Consider the following 13862-nt stretch of genomic DNA (forward strand, 5'->3'; position numbering starts at 1 on the left):
GACCGGGTTCAACCCGCGCCGGCAGGCCAGGCCGGGGTGGGGGGGAGGGGGCTGCCGGGACCGAGGCTACTTGGGGGTAGGAGCGAGTGCATCCCCCTTAGGGAGTGATGGGAGGGGGGCCGTCCCCGTCCCTGTCGCCGCCGTCCTTCTACCCACTCGTGGCCGCCTCCTCGTGCTCACCTACATCCAGGCCTGAGGGCTACTCGGGGACCACGGGTAAAGAGCCAAGCCCACCAGCTAGCGAGACCGCCCCAACCGTCGGCGAACGGACGGAGGATGCACCTGTGGGGAAGAGGACGGAGCGTCCGGCCGGCTCGCGGCCTCTAGCGTGACGTCTCCTCCACGCCTCGGCGGAGAGGCCGCGTCGGGCCGCAGCCCATAACCAAGATGGCGGCGAGCAGCTTCGTCCCCTCCCCCCTGCCCCTGCGGAGCGGGGCGGGCGGGCCCCGTGCGCTCGCCGCCGCCGCCGCCGCCGCTGCCGCCGCCGCCGCCGCCGCCGCCGTCGCCGCCATTTTCCCAGAGCGAGAAGCAGTGACACTGAGCGGGCGCAGGGGGCCGAGTCGGAGATCGAGCCTGCGTTCGGGAGCGGCAGCACAGGGGGCATAGACACTCGGAGCAGCCTCGGCGTCTCCTCATCCTTCCTGCCGCGGCCCGCAGTGTCCCGACTCCCGGGTTCTCACAGAAGACGCTGCGCGCCGCTGCTTGGGGAGGGGGTGTGGAGCCGGGTCCTGCGACCGCAGTGGCTGTCGTCGGGGGTCGACCGAGCGCCGAGGTGTGGAGAACCTCGCCCAGGGTCGAGCCGATAACAGGGTTCGGGTGTCTGGTGTGTGACCATCACAGGTCAGTGCCTGTCGTGTCTGTGGGTGTAGTGGGGTCCGCGGTGGGGGGGACTGAGGGCTCCCGGGAGAGAGAGGGTCGCTGTCCTTCGGGAGCCGGGCGTCCACACTGAACCCCGGGCGCCCGTGCTGGGGCCAGACGTCGCTTGTGGAAATGGAATTTGTCCTTTCTCCTGCCTGTCTGTCCCTGGCACTGGGGCATTATGGCGGGTTTTGGGGTTGTGGAAGGGGAAACTGGCAGTTAAACCCCCTTGAGAGTGGGAGTTAGGGAGGGGGCACCCTCCTCCCTGGTAGCGGATTCAGGCCTCCGGGGTGAGGAGGGAGGCTTGTGACTGGTAGGGCTTGTGTCGGAGAGGTCCCGCGAGCTGCCAGCTCTCCCCTCCTCTAGCTGCACCTTGTTCGGGTGCAGAGAGAAGACGTTTAGGCCCCATTTTCTTCTTCCTGCCCTTGTTCCCTGCCACTCGGTGGCATAATGTTCTCTTAAACGTGAAAGGGGTTAAAAGAACGCCTTGGGGCATCTCTCTTTGTAGGAGAGAGACCGCTCCTCATCCTCTCTGGAGAGGGTAAACCCGCCCCTAAGGTGGTCACCCCAGTCAGTACCCAGCCTTCCCAGTCTCCTCCCCCGCTCTTCTTGCATTACTGCCATCCTTTACTGTGCCAGAGCCTTAGAATCCACAATATGGCTCATTTCAGGAAAGCTTATTTTGACCGAAGGATTGGCACCGACGCGGTGGCAGCAGACAGAGATGAGAAACAAACGGTTCCCTGTGCTAAACGGGGGAGGAGGGAGAGAAAAAAACAATCCTGGGTGCTTGCCTCACTGGCTTTAGTTCCGCCTAGATCCGCCCTATCTAGACTGTCTCTCAAGAATGATCAAATTTAAAGTCAAAGAAATCACTGGAGTTAGTCCTAGAGTAAATTTTTGTGGTGCTTATTTTACCCATCCTTTAGAGATGTGGGTAATATATATGTGTTTGGAGTTCTGGAGACCTTGAAGAAGAATTAAGTGAGGTGCATTCAGCTCTAGGTTGAAGATAGCAATACCTAATTGGGAAACGGTCTCCCTTTCCCTTTAATTTCTGAAATGGAGAGTAAAAACTGTAATTTCCCTCTTTTGTCCTTTACAGATTCTAAAAATGGCGGCCCCAGGCTGATGTGGTGGTAATCTAATCAGCTCGGGTCCTCCACACCCCATGCAGTGTGTTTGTCTGCAGTGTATTACAAGCTTATTATGTTTACATGAAAAAGATTGGGCTTACCCCCCCTTCTCCAAGCCATTTACAAAAATTCGTCAATTTTATTGCAAATTACAGTGCTCTGTTATAGTTGATTAATTTTATTGTTTTCTCCTAAGAGGCAAATAAAACAACACCACTTTTGAAAAAAAATTAGACATTTGGCCTAGGAAATTTCATGGTCGGGGGCTTTTAAACATTAAAAATTTATTAGATACAGATAATTGTGTTGGCCTTAAATCACCTATTTTTAACTAATATGTCAAAGTAAAATGTTTTGTTTAGTAGCCCACTTTGCATGATTGGGAATTTTTATCTTCAGTTAAACATTTCTCATACAACTCCTAACTAATTTTGTGTATTTTGGTTCTTGTATTCTGTTTTAGAGTAAAATTTAGGGAGCTATACAAACAGACCTAAACCTGTTACTCATTGAATATAAGGATTCTTTTCTTCCCATTTTGTGTTTGCCTCTGTTTTCTCCTGTATTTAAAGCTCTAATAATTTCCAGTTGGTTGTATATTTGGTAAGGTGACACTCCGAGCTTTGCTGCCTCTTAAATTTGTCTTATTGCATACTATCATCATTATGTAAGTTAAAAAATAAGGCTTTGGTCTTCATTCCTTTTCCCATGCCCATTTGCAATTGGATTGGGGGATTTGTTTTAATAGTCCTTAAATAAAAGCATTTCATAATAGGATCTTGAATCCATTTTATGCCATCGTTAAAATCTTAAAGTCTGAGATAGAGAATTAAAAGTCGGGTGTCATTCAGGTGCACTTTTAAAAGTGTGATTGGTTACAATTTATTTGCACACTGGGAGGGGTATCTTTTTTCAGAGTTGAAGGTATGAGTGGGTCATTAATGGGGTTTAATGACCATTCTGATTGTGTAGCAACTGAAAGATGAGTGCTTTTCAATCCAGAAGTACTTTAAAAGGCTGGAGAGCACACATTCTTTCATAAGTCTTTCCCCACTGTTAAACCTCAGAGCAGGTTGTACTTCATATTGTGCTTATATGAACTAGCTGATGTTAAGGTACATTCTACAAAATAATTGTGGAAATAATGGGATTAGGTAGTTTTACATGTCAGTGAGTTTCATCTTTGAGGAGTAATCATGTATACAACCTTAGTTAGAATCTTTGAAATATTATATAATGGAATGTTGGTTGGTAGTGGGAGAGTTTGTGTAGGAATTTGGAGTCCCTTATTTACGTAAGACTCTTGATTGAATATGTGAGTCTAAACCCTAGATACAGTAGATGGACTCCATAGTTAAGGTTTGTGATTTATTGGTACTTTTAACTTGATGATTGGTATTTGAACTTTCTATCTAAGTGCATGAAATTAGTGATTTATAAATTTACATAGCAAGAAGAGGGAACATTGTATATATATACTTTGGTTGTCTATTGATATTGGTCAGATCTAGACACAAAATAATTGACTAACTTGGTTTCACATAAAAAACATCAAGTTAGAAATTTAAAAAAAGCCTTCTTTTGGATTTTGTTTGTTTCTCTTGTTTTGAATCTGTAAAATGAGGAGTAATTTTAAGTGTTTATTGTACCTTATTTTAGGTATATACTTTATAAACAACACACCTCCATTAGGTTAGGATGGAGGGGGCAAATTTATTAACAGTTTATGTGTGATTTCTGCTCCCAGAGAATTTTGAAGCATTTGGACTCTTGGGAGGAAACTAACAAATAGTCTTTGTTCCTAGGGATAGCTAAGTTTGAGCGATGACATGGTTATTTGTTTATGTGAATTTATAGAAAACCTGCGATTGGAAAGTAAAATTACTTTTTAAAAATATATGTTTAAGAGACTGCAGTTTGATGATACTTGGTTTTTGTTGTTATTATAAAGTATCTTTTTTGGTCCTGGTTTGAATTGAGAACTTTTGCCCATTTCCATTTCCGTCAACTCTGTATTCATAGTGGCAGTAATAGCTGTCTGTTAGTGGTGGCTATGGGTAGCAGTAATGCTCCTCTGACTCTAACGTCCTCCCTTCCTCCAGCCAGAGAGGCTTCACTCATATACCTTATTGATGAAGGCAACTGTGACTTCTTAAATTAGTATCTTAATTTATAAGAGTATTATTTTTGAATATTAATCTCTTAAACCTATAGTTTTACTTTTAAAGATGTATGAGAAAATTCTAATGGCTCTGCTATTCTGGAAACTGCTACTGAAACAGATGTGTACTACTATGGTGATATTTAAATGTAAAAAATTTTAATTCTTGCTTAGTTATGAAGTAATTATGCTAATTTACATTTTTTCTATGTTAAATTTTATCTTCTCAAATTTTTATATATTCTTTTAAATAGCAATGGAATTTGAAGGATTATCAGAACTAATTAGGGAATATTAGCATTAGTAGTATGCAGTTGTCTGAAAGGATGGTATATTATTAAAACATTTTAAAGTATAATAGCTTTTATTTCTAAAAGGTTTATTCTTGGCAGATGATAGATGCTCATCTATATGTTGAATTTAAAGCTTTTTTAAAAAGTGAACATGTACTTCAGAATGGGTTAGTCAGGGACTGTTTCTGGTTATGTCTAAGAACAAATGTTAAGTACATGTGTCTTTTGAGAATTATTTTTACTTTATGGCAAAGTAAATTTTTTAGTCATTGCATCAATAAAAGGAAGGCTCTATCTACTTCTAACATCGCTATGTGAATATTACTAGCTTTGGGCAGAGTTCAAGAATCTGAGTGACTCTTTTGTTATGAAGAAATATCGGAAGGAGCCTTATTTACTTTAATGCCAAGCTGATTGTTTTTGTATTAATTAAATATTTATTATGAAAGAGCAGTATTTGTGGTTGAAATTGTTTTGCACTGTTAGCAGTAGATAGTATTACAGACTGCGTGCTAAATTAAAAATCAAGTGGTGGTGATCCAGATTAAGAAGATCTTATTTGTGTCATTCAGCATATGAAAAGTTTTTATTAATGTTTAGTGTCTGTGGTGCTTTTAAAATAAGAATCAGAAAATCCTTGTTAAAATTCACTTGATACAAAATCAGTTGTTTTTCCCTCTTGGTTAATTTATTGTAGATAGGTTAAGAAAGCCATTTTCCTGTTGTTGCATGAATTTACAGCTTTATTGGAAATCTCATTTTGTTATTTATCCAAAGTTTTTAAAGTCTTAAATTTTTGAGACAGGGTCCCATGTATCTCAGACTGGCCTTAACATGCTATTCGTAGGATGACCTTGAACTTGTGATTATTTTGCCTCCACTATTAAATGACACGATTACAGCTGTGCACCACCAGACCTAGTTGATCTGTTAGGGGGCTGAATCCAGGGCTTGACATATGCTAAGCAAGCACTCTGTTCACTAGGCTATATCCTCAGACCCAAGAGCTTTTAATTTGTATATAATGACTTGCAATACATTGATTTAATTGGTAAATAATCAGCTACTTATCTCACATTTTTAAATATTGTGATTTTTGTTTGTTTTTTTAGTTCTTAAAAGTGTAGTGTGAAATCTGGTTGTAAGAAAATGAAGACCAAGGGATTGGGAGGAAAGGGTAATTGAGTCCATGAAAACAGAATGGGGAATTGTTGGAGGGGAAAGAATGATCAAGAGAGGGACAGAAGGACAGGGGGAAGAGTGCGAGGGATTGTACAGAGTATAATGAACACATGTATGAACATGGAATGAAACACATTATTCTGGATTTACATCTAAAGAGACAATTAAAAAAATAATAAAATAAAAGAGGGTTGGGGCTGCAGCTCTTTGTCTTCCATCCATGAGTTCAATCCCCATTTCTGTCACCAGTCCTGCTCCCTGCCTCCCTCCCTGAAACAATCTTACTCATTTCTCTTACATTTTTACATCTGGGGAAGAAAACCAATTCCTGGTAATTTCTTTTTTTTTTTCTTTTTTTTTTTAAATTTATTTATTTCATGTATATGAGTACACATTGTAGTTAAACATAGTTGTGAGCCTTCAGCTGGTGGTTGTTGAGAATTGACTTTTTAGGACCCTGCTTGCTCCGGCCCAAAGATTTATTTATTACTATAAATAAGTACACTGTAGCTGTCTTCAGATGAACCAGAAGAGGGCGTCAGATCTCGTTACAGGTGGTTGTGAGCCACCATGTGGTTGCTGGGATTTGAACTCAGGACCTTCAGAAGAGCAGTCGGTGCTCTTACCCACTGAGCCATCTCACCAGCCCTCCTGGTAACTTCTAGATTGCTTGATATAGAATTAATCCAAAAGAAGGGGCACTTTCAATCCTGAAGTTTATTATTGAGAAAGAATATTGGGCTGGAGAGATGGCTCAGCCGTTAAAGGCTAGGCTCACAACCAAAAATATAAGAGAAAGAATATTGAGTAATCGATGTATCAATGCCAGCATGATTGTGTGGTACTTAAGGTCTGAGCCTTAAGGACAGAAGGCTAAGATATGGTAGTGGGATTTAGTTTGTTTTGATTTGTGGCACTTGTAAAATATTTTTTTTTTAAATTTTAAGGTGATTTTTGTAAAGTTTATATTTTGGGGTATGTGTGTATTTGTGTGTATGTGTTGAATATGATTGAGGGCATGTGTGTGGAGGTCAAAGGACAACTTTCAGGAGTTGGTTCTCTCAGGACTCAAGCTTGTGCAGTATTTACCTGCAAAGCCATCTATATTGATGGTCGATGGCCTTGTACCATGTAAGATAATTTTCTTTTCACTTTTTTCTTTTCTTTTTTGAGGCAGCATCTCTCTATTAACCCTGGCTGTCATGAAACTTGCTATGGAGATTAGGTTGGCCTCTAACTCTGCCTTCTGAACCTGAAAGATAATTTTTAAGTTCATGTAATTACATTGTTAAACATTTTATCTGCAAAAAAAATTAAAATTTTCATGTTTTTGAGTATTTAATTGTATTTTTTAAAAGTTAAATTGATACTGTTTTAAGATAGATAGGATCTCTGTACATAGATGGCCCTAGCTATTCTGGAACTCACAGTGTACACTAGGCTAGCCTTAGACTCACAGAGATCTATTTGCTTCTGCTTCCTGCATGCCAGGGTTAGCTGTCACCACCATACCCAGCTAATTATTTATGTATTTTTGTACAGGGTCTTGTTATGTAACCCTTTTCTGGCTTGGCGCTTGTTAGGTAGACCTTCCTGTCCCCATCTCTGCCTCTGTTTCTGAGTGCTGAGGTTATAGGCATATGCTGCCATGCGCCTTCACAATGTAAATGTTATTTAAAACTTAAAATTACATTTATAAGTTATTGTAAACTTACTTGATTTAGGTTCAAAGGTTAAATATGATTTCTGACTTTTTCTCATTGGTGTAAAAATGAAATGAACAAATGGTATTTCTGTTCCGTGGTAATAACCACCACTATTTGGGATAGTACCATGACATCACAGCATAGCTTTTTTTCTATTTTCTTTATTGAAAGTAGTTTTTGTCATGCAGTGTATTATGATACAGCTTTGATTCCCACCCCCTCCATAGGTTCATAGAAAAGGGAGAATAGATATAAGGAGAATATCCTCTTTGAATAGTTTTGTTTTCTTGTTGTACACACTAATAAATGCAACTTGCTTGTGAGTTCTCATAGGTACCTGAAGTGGTACAAGATTTGAAGGGTCTTAATGTGACTAACTTCAATGGTTGGAACTATGCTTTAGTAGCCATGAATTGATAAGGGTTTGAGGTTGGTCGAATACATAGATAATAATCATCCAGAAAATAATTTTATTTGAAAGTATTCTCTGCTGCTTCTTTTAGAACCAAGATGCTTGACTGGATGAATTGACACAGCCTGTGTTGTTAAGCCTCCACCTAACATTGTTGAAGGCTAGACAGCAGATGAATTTGAATAGCTCCTCTTTTCTTGGCACTAAGTATACAGAGATACTAAGTAAGCTTGTCTCTACCTTGAGGAAGCCCACAGTTTATTTCTACCTCTCATTAAGTCTGTTATTTTAGGTCCGACTTTGTTGTAAGGAACAGATAGCAGCTGAAGTAAAGGATTTGTTATATAGGGAACTCTGAAGGTTTATTGATTGATTTGAAATCTAGTTGGTCTCACAGAGTAGCAGTGTCCTCCAGGCTTCATCTTGCTTCTTATCACTAGCTGTGCTTGATTAAGGGGTAGTGGCAGGGAAGGGATTTATGATGTGGTGGGAGCAGCTTTGTAGGATGGAGAACAACTGGAAGGGACCTATAATATAACCTCAAATACTTGCTTTTCTTACTATATTTTTTAGTTAGAAAACAAATAATGGGTTCATGCATATTTGTCATTGTACTTGGCACATTTGCTGCTCTCTGTCCCCCATCTCAAAGGTGCTTTTGTTTGTTTTGATGGGGGAGGGGGGCAAAGTTTGGAGGTACTTGGCAGTACTCCAGAACTAAATGATTGATATTTCAAACTGGTGGTTCCTCTTTTTACTTAGAAAAATACAGATTGCTCTGGTACTCACATGTGTTAGTGCACTCGAGCGCAAACACATACAAACTAAATAAATACACAAATACTTGCACTGCATGTGCACATGGTGAGGAATGCTTTCAAAGGCAAGATTTTTTTTTTCTGAAGATGTAGATTATTTGTCTATTATTCTGAAAATGTGGAGTACTAGTATGCACAGGGCTCTAAATTCAATCCCAGCATTACATAAACTGGCTGTGGTTAAAAAAAAAAACCAATAAAACTTTTGTTGTTGTTTATTATTGCATTGCTATAAAGACCAGGCTGGCCTGCAACCTGGAGCAACCTGGAGCCTTGCTTCTGCGTGAATACTAGGGGTATGTCACCATGCATAGCTAATAGCATTGCTTCCTTGCCTTCTCCCTCCCTCCCTCTTTCCTTCCTTCCTTCCATCCTTCCTTCCTTCCTTCCTTCCTTCCTTCCTTTCCTTTCCTTTATTCGAAACAGGATTTTATGTAGCCTGGGTTGACTTTGAACTTGCTGTGCGATGAACGATGATCTTAAACTTCTGATCTTCCTGCCTATACCTCCCAAGTGCCGGGACTATTAGTATGTGGTATCACACACATGTGGTATTGGAGATCAAAACCCAGGACATTTTGTATGCTGGGTACTAACAGGTATATCCTCAGCTCTAATTTTATTACATTTTGAAATAATAGTATAGTTGTTATAATCTAGAGAAGGACATGCTTAACACTAAGGATTTCTTGCATTGTTTAGAACAATGCTTGTTGATTGTTGGAAATTATTCAGGTGGTGATGATGGATAACTATGAAGACTAAGGAAGAATTTTATTTATTTTTTTCATGGTGTGGATTGAAGCCCAAGCCAAATCCACACATTGGAGAGGCACAAAAGGCTAAGTTATTCATTGTAATAGAAGACTGAAGAAAGAAGGACTATGGAGAACTGAGAGCATGGAATCCTGATTTTTAAAAATGGAATGAAAGAAAAAAAAAACAAAAACAAAAACTAAAAAACAAAGCACTGTGGTGGCACACCTTAATCCCAGCACTGGGGAGCCACGGGCAGGCAGATGTCAGTGAGTTTGAGGCCAGCCTGGTCTACATAGAGCTCCAGGACAGGGAGAACTACAAAGATGCCTCAAAAATAAGTAAATTAATAGATAAGTTACTCAAAGAATGGAAGGAAGTGTGTATAAAAGGAAGTTGCACTTGAAGGTTTCATTTGTAAAATAATTTCAGTTATTTCAGTGGAATATATTCTGTAGAAGATTGGGGATAGAACACCAGATAGAATAAATGGTTGTTGATTTCAAGGTTGAGATTTACATTGGAGTGAACCGAGCCGTCAGGGACAGCTCCATCAGTAGCACTTCTTTGTGGCAGGTTTGTTATGTTTTACAGTACTGAGTTCATCTTTGTCTGATGTTTACAAGGGTGAGTGAAGGAAGTTGTGCTTTAGTTAACTGGATGTTTTAGTCACCAAATTCTAGGTTTGGAGAGCAAATGCATATATATCTCAGGGTTTTGTTGTTGTTGTTGTTGTTTTGTGTTTTTAATAATGAGGTGAAGTTAATGATCTAATTGTGAAAACTATATATCTCAGGTGTTTCAAAATAATGTGACAAAATGTAAACAGGTCATTCAGAAGTATAAGTAATATATTCATTGAAAAGCTAAGAAGGCTGAGAAGATTGTGTGAAACAAGTTTCATAACTGGAATAGTCTTCTGAAATAATATTGTTAGGGTGTTATACATTTTTAAGTTTGAAAGTGGAGAAGGCTCAAATGTTTCTGAAAATTTAGTGCTGTCTTTATTGAGGGAGTGGCTAACAACTATAAAGGAGAACTTTAGAAAATTAGCAGAGTGATTGCCAAAAAAAAAAAAAAAAAAAAAAAAAAAAAAAAAAAAAAAAAAAAAAAAACCAAAGAAACAAAAACCAAAAACCAAGAACCCTGGTATTCCCAAAGAATTTATATATTAGAATATTATTAGTAGTATTAATAGTATAATGCCAGGGTAGCCTGATAGATTATCAAGATTATCAAGTAACTTGACTGAGCCGTGTGTGTGTGTGTGTGTGTGTGTGTGTGTGTCCCCGTATCCAAGTTGCCTGTGTAGGTCAGAAGAGACTGTTGTGTCCAATTGGCTGGATTTACAGGGAGTTGTAAGTTACTTGAGTGAGCTCTAGGAACTGAACTTTGGTTCTCTGTGAGATGAGCAAGTGCTACTCCAAGTTATCTGTTTAACCTCTCCTTGTATTTTAACTGAGTTAGGAGGATGTGCAGATATCTGGACATTCTCCCAGCATCCTTTTTTAGTCACAGAGATAAGAAGACAAGGAACAAGTAGTTACTATCTACATTAACAGTCAGCAGTCTTTTTTTTTGTAGCCCAGTCCTGAGTACTGAGATTATAGGCATTCGCTACCCTTGTTTTATGTGATGCTGGGGATCAAATCTATGACCTTCTTTGTGCTAGGCAAGTACTCTATTGAACTGTCTACAGCCCCAGCCCTAGCCCTTTGCTAAAACCAAAAGTTTCTACTTCACTTTGTCCTTGACATGATCTTAAAAGCAGCTTCAGTCTTCCAGTTTTGTTTTGTTTTTTAATTAATAAAATACTTACTTTAACAGAACTCTTCAGGTTGATACTGGCAAACATTAGAAAAAGTATAGAAGGGGCTGGAGAGATGGCTCAGCAGTTAAGAGCACCGGTTGCTCTTCCAGAGGTCCTGAGTTCAATTCCCAGCAACCACGTGGTGGCTCACAACCTTCTGTAATGGGATCTGATGCCCTCTTCTGGTGTGTCTGAAGATAGCTACAGTGTACTCATATACATAGAATGAATAAATAAATAAATAAATAAGTGGAAAAAAAGAAGTGTAGAAGATTAAAACTTTTTCATTTTAGAATCTAAACTTCTATTTCTATTTCTGTCTCTTTCTCTCTGTTTTTCTCTTGTATGGGTGCCTGGTTAGTTCAGAGAAGGTGTTGGATCCCTGGTACTAATATTAACAGGCAGTTATGAGATGCCTACTGTGGATGCTGGGAGCTGAAGAGGATCTCAGAAAGAGCTGAGCCTCTTAGTTACTGACTCCTCTCTCCGGCCCTCCATTTTTTTTTTAACCAAAAATTTAATTTCAAGATAATTATAGATTATATGAGTAGTTGTAAAAAAGGATATAGAGAGATTTCCTTTCTCCTTTGACGACATTGCTAACATTTTAACATCAGTGGTAACATCTTGCAAAATTGTGATATAGTGTGACAACCAGAATACTGACCTTGGCATAATATAGCCAGAATACTGATATTGATATAGCACCCATTTGATTCAGAGTCCCCGTTTTACTTGTACTCCTTTGTTGTATGCATTTCTTACTACATATGTGGGTACCTTTTTCCACCATAGCAGTTACAGAAAAATTCTACCACAAGGATGCTTGGTATTTTCCTCTTATGTAACTGTGCCCACTTCTCTCCTCCCCCTACGTATCTGTTCCCCTTTTCTATAATCTATTATTTTAAGAATGTTATATAAATGAAATTTCACAGTATGTAATCTTTTGGAACTGAAGTTTAAATTTTATTTTAAGATTTAATTATTGTTAAGGGTGGGGCCGCAGTTTTGCATATGTGTGTGTGGGTGACCAAAGGGACCAGAGATGTCAGATCCCGCTGGGAGCTCTAGTTATAGATAGTTGTGACATAGATGGTGAAGACTGAACTTGGGTCCTTATAAATATGTGCTTTTAACTGCTGACCCTTTAACTGCAGTTCTTTGTTAGGTAGGGTCCCACTTTGTACTTTATGCTAACTTGAATTCAAGAAAATCCTTTTGTCTCAGCCTCCTAAGTGCTGGAGGTATGAGTCTGAGTTACCATGTCTAGGAATAAGACTGACTTTTTAAAAACTTAGCATAATCCCCTTGAGATTCTTCCAGCTTGGTACATGTGTGTTTCAACAATTAATTGCTTTGTGTTGCTGAAAATGTCTAGCTTAATGTTTTCTTTACATTTGGAAGCTATATCGTAGTCTATGCAGTTTCAGATTTTTTTCCTTGTTTTTCCCCAGCTCCCAAGACAGGGTCTTATGTATAGCAGGCCAGCCTTGAACTCACTATGTAGTCAAGGATGACCTTCAACTTCTGACCCTTTTGATTACAATACAGGAATGCACCACCCAGTCCTGATTTAAGTGATGATGGAGGTCAAACCTGGACCACCTTTCTGCTAGGCAAGCACCCTGCTGAGCTAGAGCCATGGCCCTCTGCTCTGTGGCATGACCTGAAAAGCAGCTCCTCAGTCTTGCTAGTTTTCCCAGTAGACTGTTTTATGGGTGTGGGTGTTTTGTTCCTTACTCTTATTTGGTTTTGTTTATAAGTCATTTCCCAGGTTTTTTTTTTTCAGTTTTATTTGGCATTTAATTGTTACCATTGCTTGTGCTTATATTCACTTGTATTTAAAAATAAAAATGAATTTGTTTTTTTAAGCTTTGCTGCTTTCTTTGTTTGAGGGTACCATTTCAGTTAGAAGTACCTAGAATATATACCATTTAAAATTAGCTCAACACTCCTATGTTCACTTGGTTTCTAGGTCTATTCTGGATAGCAGGTTTTGTGAAGACATTTATTCTTTCTTGGACCTCAGATTTCCCAGACATCTCATGGTATTTCCTTTTGTATTATTCTTTATTAGCTGCTATTTATTCTCCATGTATTTTGTACGTATCCGACTGGCCAGTTGGTGATTTTAACTCCTACTTGAAAATTTGGAGTGTTTGGATTGTGTTGAAATTCTTTATTCTTCCTCTCTTATACCTGTGATAAGATGATTTCTTATAACACTGATCTCCCTCTCTTCTTTCCCACTCTTGTCTGTCTCTTTTCACTGGCACTTTCGATTGATTCCAGAGCCTTGCATAGGGTTAGGTAGGTAGTCTCTCACTGAACTATACATTTCTGGCTTTTTATATTTCAAGACAAAGTCTCCGTACTATGTAATTCAAACAGGTTTTGAATTCCCTGTGTAGTCCAAACTGACCTCAAATTTATGGTCCTCTTGCCTTGGCTTCCCATATACTGAGATTACCATTACATTCCAGCATTTGTGTGTGCGTGTGTGTTTGTGGATGTGTATGCATGTATGTGCTTGTGCATGTGCGTGCGCTTTGTTGTTTAAGACAATGTCTTTCTCTGTAGCCCATTTTGGCCTGGAACTTGGAATAGTCCTGCCTCAGCTTCCTGCATGCTGGGATTACCCATGTAAGACATCATACCAAATTTTCATTCTGAAAAGATCATTTTAGAGATAATGATTTGACCGTAATAAAGTTAACATTTTTCTTT

The 13862-nt window shown here is 39.5% G+C and overlaps 1 protein-coding gene across 6 annotated transcripts in view; it reads left to right on the forward strand.

The window, feature by feature from the left end:
- The first annotated feature begins 460 nt into the window (after positions 1 to 460).
- Kmt2e (lysine methyltransferase 2E) overlaps positions 461 to 13862 on the forward strand; it is a 73965-nt gene continuing 60563 nt past the window's right edge. For 3 of the 6 annotated variants that reach the window (XM_031380103.1, XM_031380100.1, XM_031380105.1), the window contains exon 1: positions 462 to 840. The gene's annotated coding sequence lies outside the window, so the exon portion shown is untranslated. Of the gene's footprint in view, positions 841 to 13110; positions 13184 to 13862 lie in introns of all 6 variants that reach the window. The other 3 variants (XM_031380101.1, XM_031380102.1, XM_031380104.1) reach the window with 2 other exon arrangements.

Source organism: Mastomys coucha, unplaced genomic scaffold (assembly GCF_008632895.1).
Source record: "Mastomys coucha isolate ucsf_1 unplaced genomic scaffold, UCSF_Mcou_1 pScaffold19, whole genome shotgun sequence".
NCBI lineage: Eukaryota > Metazoa > Chordata > Mammalia > Rodentia > Muridae > Mastomys > Mastomys coucha.